Here is a 24307-nt window from a genome sequence, read left to right on the forward strand (position 1 = left end):
GGAAACATCAATGATGAGAGAGTCATGGATCGAGCCCACAACCCAGGCATGTGCCCTGACCGGGAATCGAACCCCGATCGCCTGGATCCTGGGTCAATGCTCAACCGCTGAGCCACACCCAACGAGGCTGTGTTTTTCCTTTTGAAGTAGGAGTACTAGTATGATCGCTTCAAATAGAGTATTTTCTTTCTGGGGTGATCTTATCCTCTAATAGATATAGTGAAACAACAAATTGAATCTTCAAACAAGTAGTGCCCTAAATTCATCTTTATGCTTTTCATAATTTTTATTTTAACTCACTCATCTATAAAATGAATTCTTGGACTAGATGCTTTCCAAAATCCTTCCGGCTTAAACATTCTGTGTGCCTCAAGTTGATGGAAAACAGTGTAGTGCCTAAGCATAGAAAACAATTTTCAGCCTCAAATACATATTTCAAAACTTGAAGCCTAACAGTTACCGTTGTAAAATTTTGCCCAGAGTTTTACATCTTCCTACTTGAGCAAAGGCAATTCCACTTCAAAATGCAACGAATTATAATGTACGTGTCTTTCCTACATGTATGCGATTACAGCAGAAAGGCAGGACATCAATGCTGTGTTATAGTCCAATCAAAAGTTAAAATATAAGAAAACTTAAGAGAAGTTGTAGAAGTTTGCCTTACAGCTATCACACATCTGCCTTTCCATCTTCCATGGCAGCTTCCTTTCCCCCCTCCCTTCACATCTTCCCCTGAAGTCCTGTGTCACTTATCCCTAGGGAAAACTCCTATGGGTGTTTGGTGAGAATTTCAGTCAGGGTTTATAGCCCACTCCTTTTGTTTACCACATTCTTTAATGTATTCCTTGGCAGATGGTAAAAGCAAAGTAATTAAGGAATACAGCTTTATTACTGATTATAGATTTGATATTTATGACCAGAAGAGTATAAATTATCTTTGATTCTAAATACCGTTATGCAAAGCAAATGTTTTATTTACACATTCGAAGACACAAAAACAAGATATTAATGTGATCTGAATGAAAACAAAAACAGACATCAAATTTTGACATTTATCCTTAAATACTCATATTTCTAAGTTCTTAAATAAAAAATTTAAATCCATGAGACTTAATTTACTCTTTGTTTCAAGGTGCTTTCAAGACAATTGAAAGAGAAGGGAAAGCAGAGTAGTGATGGAGCATGTACATGACAGAAGAGCAGGAGGGAAAGGCCTAGGAAAGTGAGAGAGTGTAATACAAAACTGGTTGAGCCCCCGTAAGAGAAAAAAAAAACAAAACACACAGCATTTCAAGACCAGTGATCCAGATTTGGGGTAGGGAGGGTAAGAAAGGCAGAAAAATATAATTCACAGAAATCTGAGCTTGTATGTAAATTTTGTAAGGAAGAATCAACCAATCTAAATGAATAAGGACATGCTGTCTTTGTCTATAAGAAAGGCCGTGGTGGTCTGTGGTAAGGAGAAAGCATGATACTAGTATGAGCAGTGGAAATGCCCTAGTAAGACTTTACTACAGGCATATCACAGTTGAAAGAACATTTACTGGAGTCTTACACTGGATGGGTACAAGTCTTTTCCTTGCTATACGTCACAACTTTTTTTAAAACTTGGGTTTTTTAGAGCAGCTTTAGGTTCACAGCAAAATTCAGAGGAAGATAAAGATTTTTTTCCATAGACTCCCTTGCCAACACATATGTATAGCCTCCCCCATTATCAACATCCACCACCAGAGAGGAAAAACTGATAAACCTCCATTGACAGGTCATTATCACCCAGAGTGCATTTGGTTTACATGGTTCACGTTAGGGTTCTCTTTCGGTGTCATTCATTCCATGGGTTTGGACAAACATGTAAAAGTCTATACACCATTGTAGTATCATACAGAGTAGTGTCACTGCTCTATAAATCTTCTGTGCTCTACCTGTTCATCCCACCCTCCCTCCTAACCCCTGGCAACCACTAATCTTTCACTGTCTCCATAGTTTTACTTTTTCTACAATGTCATATAGCTGGAATCATAGGGTGCATAACCTTTTCAGATTGGCTTCTTTCACTTAGTAATATGCATTTCAGTTTCCTTTATGTCTTTTCACTAAAGGTCATGTTACTTTTTAAATGTTTTTATAAACAGAAGAATATTACTCAGAGGATCACAATGATAACACTATGAGAAGCTCTGGGGAAATCAGGCTGCCTGAAGAAATAAGTGATTCATCTCTCCCTTTGGGCCAAGTACTACTGAGTGGAATGGTAGCCAGAATCATTCACATTATTAAATTGTTTTATTTTTCTTGAAAGTATTGTTTGCTTTATTTTTAAGTGTTTCATTGTTTTATTTTTGTCAAAACCTTATGTTTATATTTTTGTCAGTTTAATGCAGAATAATATGAGTGCACTCTATAATTATGTTTATTGTCTCAATAAAATTGCATTAAATGGCATTATGATCAAAAATTAATGGAAAGGAATCTGTGCAGGAAGATTCTTCCTTCTGTATACTGTGTAGAAAAAAAAAAAATGAGCTAAGGGTGAAGTAACCTTGAACAATATCACCATCTGCTCCCTGTACTGGCGCAAGCAATTATTTGCACGGCACCCCATAGTAGAAGTTACAGAAGATGCAGGAGATGGTTTTCCTACAGGAGCTCAGGCTGGCCGGTAATCTACAGCACCAGGATTTTCATTCATTGTGGTACAAAATTTTTTATTTCCTTTATATATGATGATAAATTGCAAATGGCAATGGTTCTCAGGGTCAGAAAGACATCAGGGAGGGTTGGGGCGTGTGGCAAGTAGGGAGGGCTTGCCCCATCCAGAGGGCAGTTCCTCCCCAGCACTGGCAGAATTTTTCTATTCAAAAAGATGAGCCTAGCATTGTCAGATTTTTTGATTATGCAAAAGCAGCTAGAAATTCAGATTTTTTTGTAATATCTCTAAATTTCAGTGATAAATTCCATGCTAGTCAACACTGTTACAACCAAAGTATATTTTCAGGCTTGGAGGCTGCCTAAGTCAATGGAGCAGTTACAAAGCTGTGAGGCTAATCCCAGTAAATTATTGGAAATAGAAACCCTAACCCCGAAGCCAGTTCTGACCAAAGGTGTATTTACCTGAAGAGACACTATCAGAGACAGAGTCTCTCTTGAAAAGGCTATGCTCATAGTCCTCTGCATGGCGGCTGCTACATGCACAAGCTAAAACCCTCCCTGTTCATACCAATAGAGAGAGTAATTAGTACATGCCAGGCAACAGCACCTTCCATTCCCCTTCACTCTGTCTTACTACCGTGTATCGGCCACAGAATAAGAACAGTGAGGGGAAATTAGGTAGAAGGTATTCACAGAAAAGCATCCTAACAATTAGCTTACGATAAAGCAAACTGAGAGAGCTCAATGGTTTTTAAAAATAAGATGTGAATATGTCTTCGAAAAACATTTTATTAAAAAGTCCATTTAAAAAGCTATCCATGCCCGGACGGTGTGGCTCAGTGGTTGAGCACTGACCTAGGATCCAGGAGATGTCCCGGCTGCAGGCTCGATCCCCAGTCGGGGACGTGTTAATGACTCTCATCACTGATGTTTCTCTCTCTCTCTCATCACTGATGTTTCTCTCTCTCTTTCTCTCTCTCTCCCGTCCTCTCTGAAAACAATAGATAGCTTTTTATTTATTAAAAATATATATATGTATATATGCTTGTAGCTAATTTAGTTTTGAGTAGATTGTAGTTACATTTTTACCTACTTTGTCCTATATTGATTACTTTGTATTTTTAATACTTAGCAAAATACATTGCACATGGAAGATATTACATTAAGTTGATTTGTCATTGCAAAGACAAAGAACGTGCACTAAAATACTTTTTTTTTCCTATCTCAGGAAAACTTTTCTATATGAAGACTTACAAGTCCCACAGAAATATAAAACAGTTAACAAAAAGTTAAATAAAAGGAAATCTATAATTATGAACTAGCCAAAAATAGACTGTTTTATTCTGTTTTTCTAAATAAAGCTGTTTTGAGTCAAAAGTAGTTTAAAATTATAGGAGAATTAGTCCTACTTTGCTTCAAAACAGTGGGGAAGAGCAGTAGGAAAGAGACAGGGATGGGCAGCATCTAACAGTCTTTAAACGTGTACATTATTTTCTCAGACATATGCAAGACTTGCAGAAACAGTACAGGGATTCCTCTGCACCCTTCATCCAGCTCCCCCTAATGTTAACAGATTGCATAACCACTGATAGTACGATTAGAAAAATTAAGAAATTAACACTGTTACAATTTTGTTAACTGTAAACTATATGTACTTGAATTTCACCTAATTTTCTAATGTTATTTTTCTGCTCCAGGATCCAGTCCAGTGTCTCACGCCTCATTTAGTTGTCACATCTCCTTAGCATCCTGCAATCTTTGACACTCCCTCAATCTTTCCTTGTCCTTCATGATGCTGACACTTTGAGTAGTCGTTGGCAGGTATTTTGTACAACGTCTTTTGGTTTGGGCTCATCTGGTGTTTTTTCATGCTCAGATTGAGTTCGTGCATTTTTGACAAGAATAACAAAGAAGTGACACTGTGCCCTTCTCAGTGCATCATACCAGGGATAACATTATATGAAAGTCCATAGATGGGTACCTTTAATTGTCTCTATTCTTTTTATATACTACTTTTTATATACTCTATTCTTTTTATATACTACTAAGAAGAATGCTGCCTTAAATATCTTTAAAATATATACAACGCCTTTCATGTGTGAGTATATCTGCAAGACAAATTCCAAAAGTAGGATTTCTGGAGCAAGTACAATTCCTGGTCTTTTGACAGACATTGCTAAATTTCACCCCCTACAGTTAGCACTAGTTCACAGTCCCCTCAGCAATGCTCTGTCCACCACTTTCTGAATAATCCCTCCTTTCCCCCTATTTTGAAATGTGGCTATTTTACCCTACTTTATATTATAATTTGAAAAGTTATCTTCCTTAATATATTGTCAGCCTAATGATGATTGAGTTTGTGTCTCTGTGTTTCTAAAACAATGTATTCCACATCAGAACTCAGTAAATATTCATTAAATGGATGAGCAATTCGGGCAGCATTAGACTTTAATTCCAGGTAGCTTTGCTTTAGGCCCTAGCTCAAAACAGATGAACTGCTCTGCTGTCTCTGAATAAACAATAATCCGAATATGCAATGAGGAGATGTGTCAAAATATAAAGAATGGTCCTATAGCTTTTAACCAGACATCATTAAACAAATCATCATTATCATCAAATAATTTTGAGCATCAGGGTCTTCTTAGGGTGTAGGAGTTAGACACAGTTCTTCTTACAGAATATCTATATTCCTATATATTCAAAACTTTAATTTAGTGAGGGGAGATGGTTAGGGAGAGTAAAACTGGGTCCTGGCAGCTAGAAATGCAATATTTTTTTTTTTTTCCCAATGTAATAAAGTGTTACATGTAGAAAGAAAATTTAATAAACCTCATCTAAGTTTCACATTATTAAAAAGGGAAAACATTCAACTGGTGACACTTTTGAATGATTTTGTGCTCACCAGTGGTTAAGGTGGTTGTTCAGGCAGGTAAATTATTGTCTTTATAATTCTCTCTTGAGTGACCAGCCTTTAGTAAGAACTGTTTGAGTAAGATTTAATGTTCAGGATCACCTGCCAAGGCAGGATTCTTATTCAGTGCAGCCTGTTCACTGTGCAGCTACCAAGCTGCAAAAACTAACTGAGAAGGAGTTCTCTTGGGAAGGTTCTCAGCCAATCCCTGAGGGCTGAGCTTTTCCCTTCTGGCACAGGTGAATTATTAGGGATGCTTAGGCCCTTTAAAGCCTTAGAAGAGGAGTCTGGAAGAAACCTAATTAAAGGTAATATATTAAGTATAGAATTATACATCAGCATTTTCATTAAAAAAAAAAAAAAAGACTGAGACTCATTCCATAATCACAATGATAGGGTAAGAGAGCATCTACAAATAGCTATGACCAGGACTGTCATTTCAAAAGAGAAAGGTGTCCATTATTAATTTTTTCCATGTATGATAAAGCTTGTCTTGAAATCTTCAAAATTACAACTTTAAATTCTTTCAAGTGAGTGTCTACTTTGCAATTAATGCTATTATTTTGTTGCCAAAAAAAACCCAAAAAGCTAAACTTTCCTTACCTTTTTGTTTCTGAAACAGGGAAGGATTCCCAGCAGTCTGGGCTCAGTATGGGCGGGGCTTTTATCATAGTTTGATATATCACCCAAAGGCCTTAATTAAGTTCAATTATAGCCAATTTTGGAAGTCTGTCACTCCCATATGTTTTATTTCTTTTAACGCTGAACAAAGAGTAATTATTAAGTGATTGTGACTAATACATATGTTCACTTGTTACTGGATACTAGATACTGATATCTGAGAAAGAAAGCAACCTCAGATATTTTTTCTGATAGTTCCAGATTTCGGGCACAACACAGTCATGATCACAAAGATAACCCTTCATAGTAAATCCAAAGTCAACCTTTATTTCCCTCTAAAGCAGTTTGTGTGGTCCAGATTAGGGCTTCAACATTGTAATTTCACGTGGCCTCTGCCTAATGACACTCTAATATGGGAAATGTCTTCTCTGTATCCTGTGCCTGCATTTCACTTCATTGATGAAAAGTTACACATGAAAAACATTTTGGGTCCAGGCTGGGTAGCTCAGTTGGTTAGAGCGTTGTCCCATTATGCTAAAGTTGTGGGTTCAATCCCTGGTCAGGGCACGTACAAGCAACAACCAATGAATGCATAAATAAGTGGAACAACAAATTGATGTTTCTCTCTCTCTCAAATCAATAGATTAAAAAAACAATTGTTCCTGTCTAAACAAAATTATGAATTTAGAATAAACTAACAGTTTAGCCATTTGGGTTTTAAATATTTGAAAGCTTATAACTACCTCTCAAAGCAGTACAGCTATTTAAACCTCTAAATATAGTAATGAACAATAAACACACACAGTTTGATACTTAATAACCCATATGTACTCTCGATTAAAGTGATTGCATCCTAATGAGTTTTGCCTCATAGCAGGGGAAACTTGTCTAAATCTATGTCATTGGTATTTCAGATTAAAGTCAAGAGTTTTACATGAGAATGCCATGGGAGACTGGAAATTCTATGGGTACATTTTGTTGTGGAGAATACTGTCATTATTAAATAATCTTCACTCAGTCTGAGCTGTAGAGAGTTGGTCAAGACAATGTACTGCGTTAGCCCATTATTTGTCTGTCTGAAGGCTGTCCAGCCAATCCGCCCATAACCTGGGAGCCTGATCTAATTTTGAAAAATCTAACAAAGGTTGCAGACTCTCAATCTATGTAAATACAGAAGAGTGCAGATTTCTGACTTGATTTTATACAATTTTACTTAGTCATAGAAATAAGCTTTTTCTTGGGCTAAGAGATGTTCTTTTAGAGGAGCAAGTATTCATTCTGTCTAAAGTACATGAACAGCTTCAAGACAAGAGGGGGTCACCCTCTGCGTTAATATATGTACTCAGGGTGAACAATATCAACTCTACCCACTTTGAAGTTCAGCTTTTCTCCTCCAAGGAGTATAAAAGAGTAGCCTCTGCTAAATGCAGTTCATCGCACATGCTCCCCCCTCCCCTCCTGCCTCTCTTCGAGCCTTTCTGGCACAGAGATAGACACACTGTAGTGCCCCTGGTCACGTGTGCTGGAGAATGGTCTTCCCTACTCTACTCCAGCAGAAAAGCACCACATGCCCTGCTGCTGCCATGTAACAGTGGGCTTTATGTGACTGAATGGGAATGGAAGCCTCTGAGCTATTTCAGCCAAGGGAGATATTGGATGACTTTCATAAGAACATCCTTATATGAGAAGGATCAAAGTCTCTTTGTTTCTCCCCACAAAGCAACTGTTGTCCATTTAAGACCCTCTAGAAAGATCTAGAAAAGGGAGCATTTGGTAATTCCTACTGAGCATACCTTTTGTGACATTCTACAATCACTTTTAGGAGATGCAGAGAAAAATATGCATGGTCTTGGTTTTCAAGATCATAACCTAAAGGGTACAATTCTAACAAATAGCCATACAAAAATGGGAAAAGGGAAAATGAAGCCAGCTTTTCAGTGAAGTCAACAGACTATTTGAACTTCACCCAAGAGAGTCTTTCATCTTTTGATCCTGAAACTCCCCCACAGGAATATTAAAATATGATTCCAAATTAAAATAAAACAATATTCCAAATAAGTCATACATATTTAGACAAAATTTGAGGCTACATCCTATTTGAGAATATGACCTTGTTAGAGACCTCAATTTTCATAAAAGACTGTTGGTGCTCTCCCCAGCTTAGATGGTCGTTAAAATGTACTCCTTGGCACTGACTCACTGACACAGGACACCTATTCTTTAGGCACTTCTCAAGGAACATAACTCTGGCTCACTGCAGCAAAACTTGGTTAAGAGAAATAAAATCAAATATGTAAATGCCTGAGGGGATTTACATTTGTTTAAATTAATTTAAGTGACAGAACCCTCTTTCCTTCCATTCCTTATAGGGAACATCTCATGGAAGCCAAGCACAGCTCAAATCTTTCTCACGTGTGCTATTCTCTGCATACTTGATTCACAGCTCCCTCCATCTACAGGCCAACTTTTACCACTTGGCTGTCTAAAGATGTCTAATCTTGACTATCCATGAACTTACTTTATAGGATCAGCATCTAGAAAAGAGGCTATCATCTGTGTCTCTCCATCTCTCCCATTCCCTCCATCTCTTCCAAATAACAGGGGAAAGAACTATGATTGCTCAAGAGATAGCTTGAACAGATAAATATGGGCAAGGAATAGGCTCTAGAGTAAAGATCACCTTTGTCCATCTTGGATCAGACTCCTATTCTGATCCAGCTGAGAGGTCAGGACTGTTTTTGCAAAACCATCTTGTGGGCTATTACATGAATCATGGAAAAGAGAAAGCAACCAAAATGTGTGGAGAGTGGGAAATGAAAAGCCAACACATTAGGGTCCACAATAGATGTTCAGGGCATCAATTTCTATAAAAACTCTAAGATGTAGTGTTTAATGAAGCAAAGGGTGGTTTATCTGCTAGCATCAGCAGTGACTACCATGAGCAATGTCATGGCTGATGCCTTTAGCCTACTAGGAAAGTATTTATGAGAGGCACCCTCAAGGCACACTCTGTGAGGATGTTGTTGAGGACTGTGTTTACTATCTCATGCAGATGTACAAGAAACAAGTCTCTAGCATCTCAATATTGACAACGAATGTTTTTGTTTTATGAGTCCTGTGATATGTATAACACATCATTTGCTGTCTTCACATGTGCTACTGGAAATCCTGAAGTGCTAAGTATATTTTTAAATGTCTTTGTATAACAACCTTCTACCTTGATTCACCTTACTTTTTTAAAAAACATTTTGCCTACGATCCCTCACTTATTTTTAATTTTTTCCCTTGAGATTTTATGTATACATTTTAAGTTGCCCCTCCTATCTTATTTATTTAATTGGTTGTGGCATAAAAAAAAAATCAAATTTTCAAAAAATTTCTTCATGTTCATGTCTATATCTCAGATAAAGTACTTTTTAAATGGCAACTCTATAGAGTTTTGTTAATATAAAAATGCAGAAATTTTCCCAGGGCTTGCTCAGCAAGTTTCAAGTTATTTTTCTGTTTTGGCAGTCCTAGTTAGAAATCCTTTCCCTTCCTCTGTATTTTCTTATGCTCTGCTGTAATTACTGCTTCCTGGTCCCACAAGCCTCTTCAAGCTTCCTTCCGAAAGTAAAGATAAAATTAAAAAAAAAATCTCATGTGGTTAGAAATTTCAAAATACATCCAAAAGGTACAAAATGAAGAGTAATGCTATGCTTCAAACAGCTTTCAAGTGTCAAAAAAAGAACGCCTGCCCGCTTCACTCCACAAGGAGAGAGGCATACACGTGACCCTCCTTTGAAGCGCTGACTATATATAAACTCTTCCAGAAACTTTTTTACCTCACCACTGTACCAACTTACTGTTGATACACAAGCCACTGAGTAAGTTCTCAGCAGAGCCTGGGAAGCCAGATTAGAAGGTCATCTATCTGGAAGGGCTGCCTGTTTTTGGAGGCACGGCAGTTAACTTGTGCTCCTCAGCTCTCAAAAGAGACCAGGTTTGTTCTTCAGCTCAAATGAGATGCAGAGGCCCAGCCCGGAGCACCTCTATTGAGTCACGGCCTCGGGCCGGCGTTCTGGCTTGTCAAGGTCAAGTGCCACTTTATGAGGAAACCTCCTAACACAACCGGACAAAGTATGTGCTTGCTCTTCAACATCGACGTGTCTGACCTGTCAGAATCCACTTAAAAATGATAAAACAGTGATGTTTGAACAGTTAAACTAATTCAAAAGCAGGTTCTCTTGGAACTATTTCAACCACACGCAATTTCTCTTCAAAAATCTAGTGATGATCGCTAGCTGAGGCGTACTAGGATTATATAATAAAGTAAAGGTGACTGACCGCTCACTGCTGGCATTCTAAGCATTAATCATCTATTTTTTTGCATTCTCTCTATACTCATGTATTAAGAGTCTATTACACAGCAAGCACTGGAGTTACAAAGGGCAACGAGACACTTTCCCTGTCCTTGAGCTGCTTAGGGCCCAGTGCAGGAGACAAATGTAGAGAATTAAGTTCTGACTAAATGTGTAAGAGGGAAAACAGAAGCAATAACAAAATGTCCTACTCTTAGAGCATGTTAATAGGGCAAATTAAAACCACACTGAGATATCCACTCACACCTGTCAGAATGGCTCCATCAACAAATCAACCAACAATGGCTGGTGAGGGTGCGGGGAAAGGGGACCCCTCGGGCACTGTCGGTGGGAATGCAGATGGCGCAGCCACTGTGGAGACAGCATAGAGGTTCATCAAAAAATTAAAAATGGAGCTGCCTTAAGACCCAGCAATTCTACTTCTGGGTAAATACCCAAGGAAACCCAAAACACTAATTTGAAACAAGATGTACACCCCTATGTTCACTGCAGCATTATTTGCAATAGCCACGATATGGAAGGAGTGCCTGTCAACTGCCAAGCAGGTAAGAGACACAAATGAAATCTTACCATTTGCACCAGTATGGATGGACCTAGAGGATATGATGCTAAGTGAAGTCAGTCAGTCAGAAAAAGCATTTTTCAGTGGAAATTTACAGACTAATTATAAAATTTGTTTTATAATTTGACATTTAAAACTATGTATGTAGTAGTTAAAACCATACAGATGTCAGAAGGAAACACAGGATAATATTTTTATGACAACAACTTTCTTAAACCGGGCATAAAAAGCACTAAATCTAATTAGAATTCTTAAAAACTAAAAATTTCTCCATTGTGGAATTATTTACCACAGTCAAGACATGAAAACAGCTTAAGTGTCCACTGATGGATAAATGGATAAAGAAAATATGGTGTATATACACAACAGCATATTATTCAGCCATTCGAAACAGAAAAATCCTGCCATTTGTGCGAACATAGATGAACCTGGAGGTCACGCCAAGCTAAGTGAAATAAGTCGGACAGAGAAAGACAAATACCATATGATCTCATATATGGAATCTAAAACCCAAACTCACAGAAACAGAGTAGCCCGGCCGGGCGTGGCTCAGCACTTTAGAGTTGGCCTAGGATCCAGGAGATCGCGGTTTGATTCCTGGTCGGGGCACACGCCCGGGTTGCGGGCTCCATCCCCAGTAGGGGGCATGCAGGAGGCAGCCGGTCAATGACTCTCTCATCATTGACGTTTCTCTCTCTCTCTCTCCCTCTTCCTTCCTCTCTCTGAAATCAATAAAGATATATTAAAAAAAAAACAAAAAAAACAGTAGGTTGGTGCTTGCCAATCTACTACAGAGAGAATAGACTGGTGGGGTTGTAGGGGGAATGGGTGTAGGTGATCAAAAGGTATAGCGTCTAGTTATAAGATGAGTAAGTTCTGGAGATTTAATGTACAACATGGTGACTATAGTTAACAATACTATTACTATATATTGGAAAGTTGCTAAGAGACTTGTCTTAAATGTTCTCATCACACACACGCACACACAAAGTAGTAACTATGTAAGATGATAGATGTGTTAACTAATCTTATTGTACTAATCATTTCATAATATATACACATACCAATGATGACATTAAACACTCTAAACTTATGCAATGTTATATGTCAATTTTATATTAATAAAGCTGGGGGGGAAATCTGGCAGATTCTGGTATTCAGGAAGTACTTAAATAAAAAGAATTAAGATCTCTTAAAATCACAGCATTAAAACACTGAAAAAATAGTCACTGACTAGAGGATGTCTGCAATAAATATATAGGACAATGGACACATTAGTTTTCTATTGCTACTATAACAAAAAAGCCAGCAGCTTAAATAACAAAAACTGATTATTTTAGTTCTATAGGTCACGCACACAGCTCTCACTGGGCTAACATCAAGGTGTCAGCAAGGCTGTGTCTTTCTGGAGGCTCTAAAAAAGGATTCATTTTCTTGCTAATTTGTGTTGTTGGATCCTACAACCAGAAACTGAATTTTTCCAAATCCCCATTTTCCTGGCTGTTAGATGAAAGCCATTCTCAGCTTTTTAAGGATGATACATTCCTTGGCTAATGGTCCCTCTTCCATCTTCAAATCCCTTTCACTTCATCTCTCTCTGACCCTCCCTCTCTGCCTTCCTCTTTCACTTAGTTTGGGCCCAAAAGGACAATCCAGGATAATCTCTCCATCTCAAATCCCTTACCTTTAATCACATCTACAAAGTCTCTTTGTCATGGGAGGTAAAATATTCACAAGTGTCAAGGACTGGTATGCAGACATTTTTAAGAGCCATTAACCTACCTACCACAGATTCCTATCTAGAATTTAAAAGTAATTTCTATAAATCAACATGGAAAAGAAAGAAACCAACTGGGAAAAAAATGAACAAAAAGACTTGAACAGGTATTTCACAAAAGAGAACATCTACATAGCTATTAAACTTGTATAAGGTCCTCAAATTCCTAGCCAACGAAGAAATGACAGTTAAAATCACAATGCAATTTCGTTTCACATGCACCAGATTGACTAAAATGTAAAATAAAGATAGTTTCCAAGTATTGGCAAGGATATGGAATAATTAGAATACAAGTCTAGCTGATAGACACATGAATTAATATAATCACTTTGGCAAACTCTTAAGCAGTATCCACTAAATTTGAACATAAGTATACTCTGTGACCCAGTAATTCCACTCAGTGAATGTTAAATAAAAAATGTTTAATATGAGCATTGGAAGATATACAAGAACGTTCATAGAAGCACTATAATAGTCTAAAAGTGGCGACAAATCAAGTATTTATCAACAGGAGACTGGATAAAGTGTGGCATCATCATACATACTAGTCAGTAATAAAATGTAGGAACTGCAACTACTATTCACAAATATTAATGAGGTAGTATAATATTTGTAACACTCTTCTCATTTTACACAGTGGCTCAGAAAACAAATGTCTAGGTTGGGGAGAAATGCAGATATTGTGATACATGGACTCATTCTTTAGGGAGATGCTACAGCAACTAGACCAGACCTTGATTGTTGAGAATGTAAAAACATAAACTCAGCCTCAATGTCCTGGTCCCAAATAAGTCTTTTAAAAAAAAAAAGAAATGATCTGCATGCAGAGAGACAGGTAATATCTGAGCTGCTTGTGGTGGTCTGTACTAGGTGCCCCCAGAGACAGGAATATGCCATGCGTAACGGAGTGAGTGGGGAAGGATCTGAGGCATCGTGGAGTACAACCGGCCAGGCCATAGGAGACAGCCGCTGTTCAGCGATGGCGCCTGTGGCCATGCAGGAACTGGAGCCCTGTGCTGCCAAGACTTCGAATTTTCAAGTCAGAAAAGGATGTTTTTAAGTAAAGTCTTCCAATATTTAAACGTTGGCAACAAACTAAAACAACTTTTAAAGTGGCCAAACAAAATGTATTTGATGTGGTCACCAGTTCAGAATCTCTACTGCCTGACATATGAAAATTGATCAATCTATGTATTGAATTCATATCCTAAACCTCATTCAACAAAACAAGAGAATATAAGCCAAATTTCAATATAAAAGTACTGCAAAGATCTGGGATCATTAGACAAAATAATCATAGTTCTTGCTTAGCAGTGATTTGCTTTCAGGTAACTCCTTCAGAAAAATTCATCCACAGCCACAAATAGCATCAAAGCTGACAATATCATTAGTGTAGTTTGAATAAATAACAGGACCAGAGTGTTTATTTTATCCCAGAGAATGGCAACCTTGACTTTCACACAGATGCTAAATGATCATGTCTGTATTTCTTTAGCCCAAGACACACACATACAAGCAGCTGGGGCCTCGGCAGAAGAGAAGAGCTGACCTGTCCTCATTCATCAAATCCACCCTTATCCCCAGGATGAGCAGTTCCAAAATTACCACTTGGCTAAAGATCTGGCCTCACCAGGACTGTGAAAATGCACTCACCCATTCTGAAGTTCTCAGCTCTTTTAATTGTAGATTTAAGACAACCATTTTGCCCGTTCCTCTTACCATTGCTTTTGCTCTGTTATTGATTTGCTCTCCAAATCAACCCAAGAAAAATATGCCTCTGTAGAAATGTTTATCGTCTTTACAGTGGACTCCTAGTGGGAGTCTGAATTTTCTAAACTGGAGTGCTAGTCAAAGTATGATCTCATAATCTCGTCCATTTTGAATGTGATGTGATTCTAAATGGACCATTTATTTCTCCAGAAAAAGCTGAGTGGGAGGTAGAAAAGCAACATAATCAGAAGTAAAAATGCTCATGTTATTATCTCAAATACACATGTTGATGACAACTATTCTGGGCGGTATATTTTGCTCTCCCCTCCTTGTTTTCAGGGTTGTAACTCAATGACAGACCTCTCCTTGCTTTCAGAAATTAACTATGTCCCAGTTTTGTGTGAAGCCATATTTTCCACAGCATAAAATCTCTAAAGAGGTGATTTCTTCAGAAATTCTAGAGAAAACTAAAATCCCAAACAACTTTACCTTGTGTGTATATATGTCTAATAGGATATGTATCATGAGTAGCATAATTCAAGAATAGAGATATTTGCTTTATCAAAAGTTGTACTGCAAAATATAATTTTAAAATTCTATTATCTTGTTCTACTAAGTTTTTTTAAAAATACAGACAAATAAAAATCAGATACATTTTGATCATTTCTGGAGAAAAAATTTCAGTATTAGCTTTTTGTGGGTTTTTTTTTAATAGATTAATTTATTTGAAGATAAGAATAAGGCCCTTGAACCAGGTCAAGCTGATTGGGCCTTCGGCCAGTTTTATTTCAGGATATTCAAGGCACTGTCATTCATCACAGATGTGATTGGAATAGGTAATGGTGTAAGTTAGGGGCCCCAGGAAAAACTGTCCATAGTCATTCTATTACATACCATGCCCACTGTTTCTGCGAGAAATTTCTAGCTTTATTGTGCATTTTCCTCATGAGCCCCTATTTTAAAACATGAATACCCCTGGGAAAAGTAACAAACCAAGTGCCTCCCACCTTTATATAAACAGTGCTATCAGATTTTTTTTCCTCCTCAAAAGAGACCCTAAAAGCAGCCCTGTCCTGATGTCAGCGGCTCCTGAGAAAGGAAAGAGGGGCAGGGAATAATTGATATCACTGAAAGCAAACCACCTATTTCACATATTCACCATCTTTGCAACAGTGAAAGTATTTCTTAAACCTCAGTAAAAAGGCATCATTTCATTAGTAAAATTTCATTATTAATATACATATGGTACTATTAATTTTTTAAGTGATATGTGTCTTTTGCTGTAAATGAATTTTTATACATTTTGAGTAAAGACATGGTAAAGGTTTCTTTCTAGATTCCCAACACAGGCCTATCTGACACAATCAGTTTTATGCTTAAAAGGAAAGTATATTTATTCTAAACTATGAGGAGTTCAAGTGGAGATTAGTGTGAAAAATACTGACAGTAAATACAGCTGACTCAAGTTCTAATTCCGACTCAGTTTCCCTCTCTAGAATTTTGTGGATATTAATCTTTTCTTCCCTGGGAGAAGTTAGCCTGGATTGTTTAAATATATATTCAAATGTCTCTTCCTAGGAAACATAAATACGTATCTATATAGAACATAATTTACATTATTATAGGATATACTTTAATTGTAAATTATACAAATTATACAGATTAAACTGGGAAAGGTCTATCCTTATCACTGGGGACTTCTGGTATAAGCTTTGACCTTTGGCCAGGACAGATGCAATGGGATTTATGATATGCAATTTAAAGTCCCAACTCCCCTGGAACCCCTAGGGCCAGTTAGTTCAATAATGCTTTTTACCTGCTATATCTTGTTAGCCAGCTCGGTTTGACCACATGATGAGAGGGATATAAATGCCCCCACTGGAAACTTCTGCCTTGAACTCTCCTAAAGCCAAGATTCAACAGAATTTGGTGGCTTAATTCAGAGACAAAGTGTGTCCTTGGGCGAACAGGGCCATGCAAAGTGCACTTGGAGGTCTTTCAGACCCCCCATGTTTGCCTTCACTTTTTCTCTTGCTGTGCTGTTGATAGGATTGTAAATTGGTGCAGCTATTATAGAAAAAGGTATGGAGGGTGCTCAAAAAATTAAAAATAAAGCTATCATATGACCCAGCAATTCCACTTCTGGGAATATGTCCTAAGAATCCCAAAACATCAATCAGAAAGCATATATACACCCTTATGTTCATTGCAGCATTACTTACAATAGCCAAGATATGGAAGCAACTCAAGTGGCCATCATAGACAAATGGGTAAAGAGGTAGTGCATATATACAATGGAATATTACTCAGCCATAAAAAATTAAATCTTTCAGTTTGCAACAACATGGATGGACCTAGAGGATATGCTAAATGAAATTAGTCAGAAAAAAAGACAAATAGCATATAATTTCACTTATATGTGGACTCTAAGAACAAAATAAATGAACAAACAAAATAGAAACAAACTCATAGATACAGAGAATACTTTGATGGTTGTCAGATGAGAAGGGTGTTGGAGGGATGGGTGAAAAGGAGGAATAGATTAGGATGTATAATTGCCAGTTATAAAAATAGTCAAAGGGATGTAAAATACAATATAGGGAATATAGTCAATTATATTTTAAGAACTATGTATGGTATCAGATGGGTACTAGACTTATTGGGGTGATCATATCATAAGTTATACAAATGTCTACTAATTATGTTGTACATCTGAAACCAATATATTGTATGTCAAATGTAATTGAAAAATAAAAATAAAATTTTAAAAAGTTGTGCTCTGCCCTTCTTTGGTTCACAAATGATTCTTTATTCTTCAAAAAGTTTCCCCCCACATTAAAAAAGTATAAAGTTATTTTCTTTCTTATACTCTTTAACATCTACACATCATATACAATCCCAATAATATTCATAGACATACTACATAGCACACCTAAAGTATCCTTGGCAGGTAAATATTAAATCTCCAAAATTCTGGTAGATATATTATTTTAATTAAAAATGTTAGACATGTGAGAAATGACTTTGCCACAGAGGGAAATAGAGACATGAAAATAAAGCTCCTGACAATTTAAGTGTGTAAGAATTTGAAGGCTAAACAAAAGCAATAAGCAAATAATGAATTTGTTGCAGATTAAGAACAACTCAGAGAAAACAGGTTACACCAAGAATATCAAGCAAAGTGCTACACAGACACACACACACACACACACACACACACACACACACACTTGGCCAAGGTGGATCTATTAAGGGGCTCTATTCAGAAGTTTCCCCTTCTTCCTCTGGCGTTCTAGGGCCTGGTGGTCCACTTGAGTGGGACATGTCTGTTCCGTCCAGGTTAACAGTTCCTTCCTACCAGATCCCCCTAGACAGGAGTGCTTAGTGAATCACTTTGCCAGTGGCCAAACTGTCCTCTGGCTGTAAATTGCACATAGTAAGAACGAGTTTACTCTTCTAGGAAAGAATTGATGGGAGTCAGCATCTTCTCTTAGGAAAAGAGGGCAATACAGCGATTGAGACATTCAAGTTAACCTCCAAAATTACCTATTGAACTTCGAAGTTAACTCTGGGGCATCCAAAGAGAATGAACAATCACCCACGGAGAAAAGCAAAGTTCTGCTTTCATTTTGTAGAAAGAGGCATCTTCCTTGCACTGAATTTCCAGTTCCCATCACTGCCCCACTGCCCCCCTCCTTCAGAATGTCTCAGTGAAGAACCATGGTTTTCTCTGACATTAATGACAACTCCTTTCACAGGCATATGGAAATTTGAGGAAGGGTAATTCCCTTGCTGCTATTCTCCATTTTTACCCATTTAAATGTTTACATATACCATGAGAACTAGTATTCAGAGTTTTGTTTATTCATAGTATTTAACAGCCTTTTAAATGATCTTAATAATCATAGAAGCTTTGTGCCATATTGGTTTGATGTTTCCTCATAATAATTACTTACCACCTATCATCAGTCTTAAAGCCTCAGATGAAATAAAGACTGATGTTGCTGATCTTGAATACTTGCCTGGCAATAGATAGGCCTTGAACAGCACTGGTTGAATTAAAGATGAAACCCAAGCTGTCCACTGCTTAATGACAAGGTATCACATTATACTAGGTATTCTCATTATCTACTTTAGTTTTATATTTTATGATTTAATAATACTGGCACCAAATGAGGGTTATAGAAGGAAACCAGCAAGATCTACTCTAAAATTTTCAACTTGAGAATACTATTCATTTATAAACTATGACTTTATGCAGAATGTAGTCTCTCAATCCAAGCCACACTCATCCCAATTACCTGCCTGGGACACTAGACATCTGCACACTCTTCACCCTGCCCTGGAACTGATGACCAATACCACTGTTAGGCTCGGTCTTAGGAAGATTTGTGGCAAGTCCAGGCACTAGAGATGAACTGACAAGTGTTTCTGAGACACTAAGCACAATAGAGCCCCCTCACCACCCACATAAAAAAACCAGGCTATATGACTCACCACTCGCCCCTTAACTTCTTAGGCACAGAGATTACTCAGGTTACTGAAGACTTGCCGGCATTCTTGTCTGCCGATCAGGGCCCATTTTCACATTTATTCCCATTAACCTTGTTTTACAGGGACTACATTCTCATTTTTCTGTCTCATTTTGTCTCCAGGATGCCTCAGTGGGCTTGATGATTCCATTATTTCTTTTCTGCATCCCTACACTTTACCCAGCAACCCCTCCTCCCAGGTATGACCTGAAGCCTTGGATATCTATTGCAGTCTGGGTCTGGTGTGAATTTGCCATTAAAACTTGATATATAATTTTTACTGCATTCCTTGAACTAAAATTCCGGTTCCCATCACCATCCTCTTTCCTGTGCAGTCCCCTTCCTTCCCTGCACTCTGCCAAGCTAGTGCCAAGGTGCACGCATTCCAACCCCCCACCCCTGTAAGCTTACACCACACCCACACATCCAATCATCCTTTCGCTTTAAACTTCCTCTGACTTCAACTGCCAATTCCTCACCTTCATCAGCTTCTGTACTATCAGAGCAGCAGGTATTTTGAAGGCTTTTTCTGGTCAGCCTTACGGTCTGTCATTTTCTACCGCAGCACTGTCCCTCCTTTCAGTCACTGAACTGGACCAGGCCTGATGAAAGGTTTTGTTAAGCTTGTGCTTGGAAAGCACTGTTTTATGCCAGAACTAGTCATCATTTTCTAACAAACTGGTTTTTAGGGTGTATGAAGCCAACTAAAGCGATCTGTGCATTTCAGATCCATGTCTCTACACTACAGGATCAATGCAGTTCTGTTTGATTGCCCCACACCCACTGTTGGCCCTTCTTCACTTCGGTCATCTCCATTTACAGCTGCACTGGCAACCTGCCCGATCTGCTATTTGATCTTCTGCTAACATCCCCACATCCAGATGAAGTGTGGAGCAGGCAACACAGGAGCAGGGATGGGGAATGGGTCTGACACCACTGAGACAGACTAAGCAGAGGTCAGCTAACGGGAGAGACATGCTGATGGCAAATCACCCACTTGTTATTCATGAGTATGTCTGAAGGTGTCATTTAGATTATAAAATTAAAGGTGCCCTGCTACATAAATTAGAGTTATGATGTAAATTATCCACAGATTTATAACCCCAAAGAACTTCTAAGGAACTATAACACAGTCATTTAGATATATTGCATATGCTTAAAAATTAAAAGGAAACATCAAGCAAAATAAATCTGAAAAAACTACTGTATGATTGAGGAATTGTATGCACACAAGTTTGCACGGGAGGGTGTATTAAAACAATCACATCCTCACAAACAACACATCACTTTAGGTAAGGGTGAATAAGGGTTACTGCTATAGCAGAATGTGTTCTCCTGCACATACAAAACAAGAAAATATTTTCACTAAAGCATCATGAGTAAAAGTGTAGGCCATTGCAATAGCCTAATAGGCTAATTGTCTCTCATTGCAAGTTTTCTATGCCACCACTTAAAAACACCACAGCAGTCTGGGGGAGAGGGAGTCTAACTGCATCACTCATTCCAGAGAGTAGGGCAAAAGCTGCAGAAATTATTTCAAGGGGAAAGTCTGATTTGCATGTGAGGTTAGAGATGTGACTTGGGTTTGAAGAAATAAGGAAAATGAAAGCTTACTCTCCCCCGAAGTTTATCACTATACCAAGAATGAAATGATGTTCACAGAGCCACCCCCACCCCACACAAAGTCTAGTTTCAACCACTTCAGTTCTCAACAGAAACTTTTGCAATATAAGCTTTTCCTGTCCTTTTCTGAACAGATACTCGCAGGTATAACGGAAAGCTGTTTCTCCAATCTGGTTGAACAACTGTGAAAAACCGTTCATTGTAATGAAATCATTTCTTTTTATAAAATGTACTTTCACATTTTTCTTCCCTGTTACCTAATGAAGTATTTTGGTTAATAATAGGCAAAAGCTTGGCTTACAGTCTCAAAATCATTCTTCTGACAAGAATTCATTGAACTGAAACTGTGTTTATTTTTATGCATGCATACATTATCCCAAAATGGATATGTAAAATGTAGTAATTATTGTTCTTGATAAACATGAATTAGAGAGCATTCATCCACCACTTGTCTTTTTGATTCATGAATACTTATCAGGTATCTTCCAGAAAGATGCTCTAGGAAAGACTTAAACGCTACCATTACTAATCAATACCACTACGGTGCCCAACCCCTAGGGAGCAGAGAACTCAAAACACCGTCACATTTAAAGGGATCTGTATTTACAGCAACAGGATTCTTAAGACCAAAATTCAAAAAGAAAAGTCTTAAACTTATAAATACAGCCCCACCTCTTATGCTCTCCCAGTTTGTTTATTTGTTTGTTTGTTTAAATCAGAGATTACTTGTATTTGATAAAAGATACATAGTCACAGGTTTGGTGCACATGCCGGCCTGGACACATCCTCAGGACACACAGTCCTGGGAATACAAACCCTCCCTGGGAGGAAAAGGTCTTCAGTCTCGCTTAACCTCCTTCACATTACACGTGTGTCTGCACCATTCTGCACCACGACTAACACCCTCTCCTCCACCTTGCAAAACACTGTTTCCATGAATCACACTCAGAGAGAAGCTATTCCCTGAAGGCACAGGAGAAAACTAACCTAACACATATTTATGTCCACTGAGCTACAAGGGTCTTACCCTACTGCCTGACATATTTAAAATTCTTGGCTCAAAATACATTTTTGTACTGCTTTTATTTCAGCTGAATTCTAGAATGGAAACATGTTTTTAATGAGAGACAATTTCCAGCCCTAAAATTAGACAAGAGTTTGGTTGTAATTTAGACCAAAGCCTTATAATAGTGTTTAAAGTTAGCCGTTAAAAGTTGTTTGTTTTTTCAGAAAAACAAAGGAAGCAGCTCAGTCCATATATTACAAAAAGTGAAATCCAACCACTTTCCATGACAATTAGCTTGAGCACACAAATAAACCTTTCCCATGTCAAAAAGGAATACGTGCACCTCAAAATCAAGAATTAAGTTATTTGTAGTTATTTGTAATATATATACTTTTTGGCTGTTTGTTGTTAAATGCCCCAGAGGTCTGAAGTTCTGACCTAACATCCTGTTGCTCATGGATTCTCTGCAACCAACAGAGTAGGTTGAGTTAAAGAGTATACATTCTGCTACTAAAATGATTCCAGGAGCAGATGCAATGAAGAAACAGTGGAAAGGCATCAGAACTGAAAGAGCAAACCACCTTGCCGGGGAACTATCCTGGGGTCACAGCAAACCGGACACATGAGTATCTCTCTACCTGTCTCGGATGTCTACTGCTCCACAAGTATCTTGGGTAGTTTTCGTATCTACTCAAGTGTGGTCAATTTTTGGCAAAGGTATAGTTAAGTAAAAGGACTTGAAATGTATTTCAGCTACCCGTCTATTCATTCAACAAATATTTATGGAATATCTACTATACTCAAGGCGGTACATACGTGCTAAGTGCTAGAAATACAATGAGGAAAAAAGAGCCCCTGCCCCCATCAACACACGGCCAACTGAGATTTTTAAGTGCATAGGAGAGAACACAAGACACTAAACATAATAAGAGAATCTTCATAAAAGTGTTAACAGAGGAAGAAACAGATGACCTGGGACTTTGACTTCACCAGTATATGCATTTCATTAAATTCCTTTAGACTTTTTATGTCATAATTATTTAAATCTGGCTTACACCTATCTCAGTGCATGCTTTTGAAAGCATCCTATTATTGATGACTATAAAAAGCAGCCACACTTTAGTAATATCGTTACTACCCACACCTTGGGCTGAACATTTTGTTACCAGTCCAAAACATGCAACTCCAAATAAATGTCATTCTCACAAAACATGGCACCTTGGGTGGTTTACAGTTATTCAATCTATGAATTCTAAAGTACTTGGTGAAATTTTTTATTTATAATAACAAATTTAACAGTAATTGGCCATTAATGTCATTTATAAATAAAATCTTACAAATGTAACTGTTTTAATTGCATAGCACATTTGATAATAACTATGTAGCAAAAGGTAAATAAATCAATTGTAATGAATCAGGGAAGAAATGGAAAGAAAGTACATATAACCTTTTGAAAAGCTGGTTTTACCTAAAACAGAAAAAAAAGAACAATATAATCACTGGGCTACGGCAGCTCTCAACCTCATCTGAGATCAAAGATACTTTTACATTAGTTGATGAAATGGATCAACAACCTCCCAAGAGAAAATATGTTCTTACAGAGTCACATATTGATTTTTATAACAAATTATAATTAGGTCGATAAACAAGTAGAGATTCCAGCATACTTCTTGGTCTTTCTAAAATAATTGTGGAAATGAAACTTCCTTTGTAATGATGTTCCATTGAAAGTACTCCTAAAAAGACACCTCTACCTTCATGTGTAGATTTTGCTATTCTGTTGGGATTCAGCTGGTGGATGTAATTGCAGGTGATGTGAGCACACACACATGCACATGTATATGGGTGTTTGGAGACATTTATCTCAGATTGCAATTTTAGAAATGGTATTGGGATTTTATTTGTTACATTGCTTAAAATGGCTTGGAAGATTTTTTCTAAGTTACCTCTTAACCATCTTAAATGAAGCAAATCATTTTTCCCTCTCTGGGTAATTTTTTTAAAAAAATATATCTTTATTGATTTCAGAGAGAGAAAGGGAAAGGGAGAGAGAGAGATAGAAACATCAATGATGAGAGAGTCGTCATTGATCAGCTGCCTCCCACACACCCCCTGCTGGGGATCGAGCCCGCAACCCGGGCATGTGCCCTGACCGGGAATCGAACTGCGATCTCCTGGATCCCAGGTTGACACTCAACCGCAGAGCCACGCCCGGCCAGGCTCTCTGGGTAAATTTGATTTTTAAAATAGCAAGAGCCACTCATATCCCAATTTGGTTAGTTACATGTATAATCATAAGAGATTTTTGAACAAAATCAGGCCACCAGGGGGGCGAGGTGGGGGAACCACATGATTATGAAGATACTGATTTTCTTATAATGCTTACAAATCAATTTCAAAGCCATTATCAATTTCAAAAAACTGACAGTAATACTAGAATAAACATGGTCTCTAAAGGTCACCACTAATAATTTTGTTCTAAAGAAATTATTTATCCCTTTTACCTTATATTATGTAAGTAATCTGATAGCAAATAGAGCAATTGGTTTATGATA

Source organism: Miniopterus schreibersii (genome assembly GCF_964146895.1).
Source record: "Miniopterus schreibersii genome assembly, chromosome: 6".
Classification (NCBI taxonomy): Eukaryota; Metazoa; Chordata; class Mammalia; order Chiroptera; family Miniopteridae; genus Miniopterus; species Miniopterus schreibersii.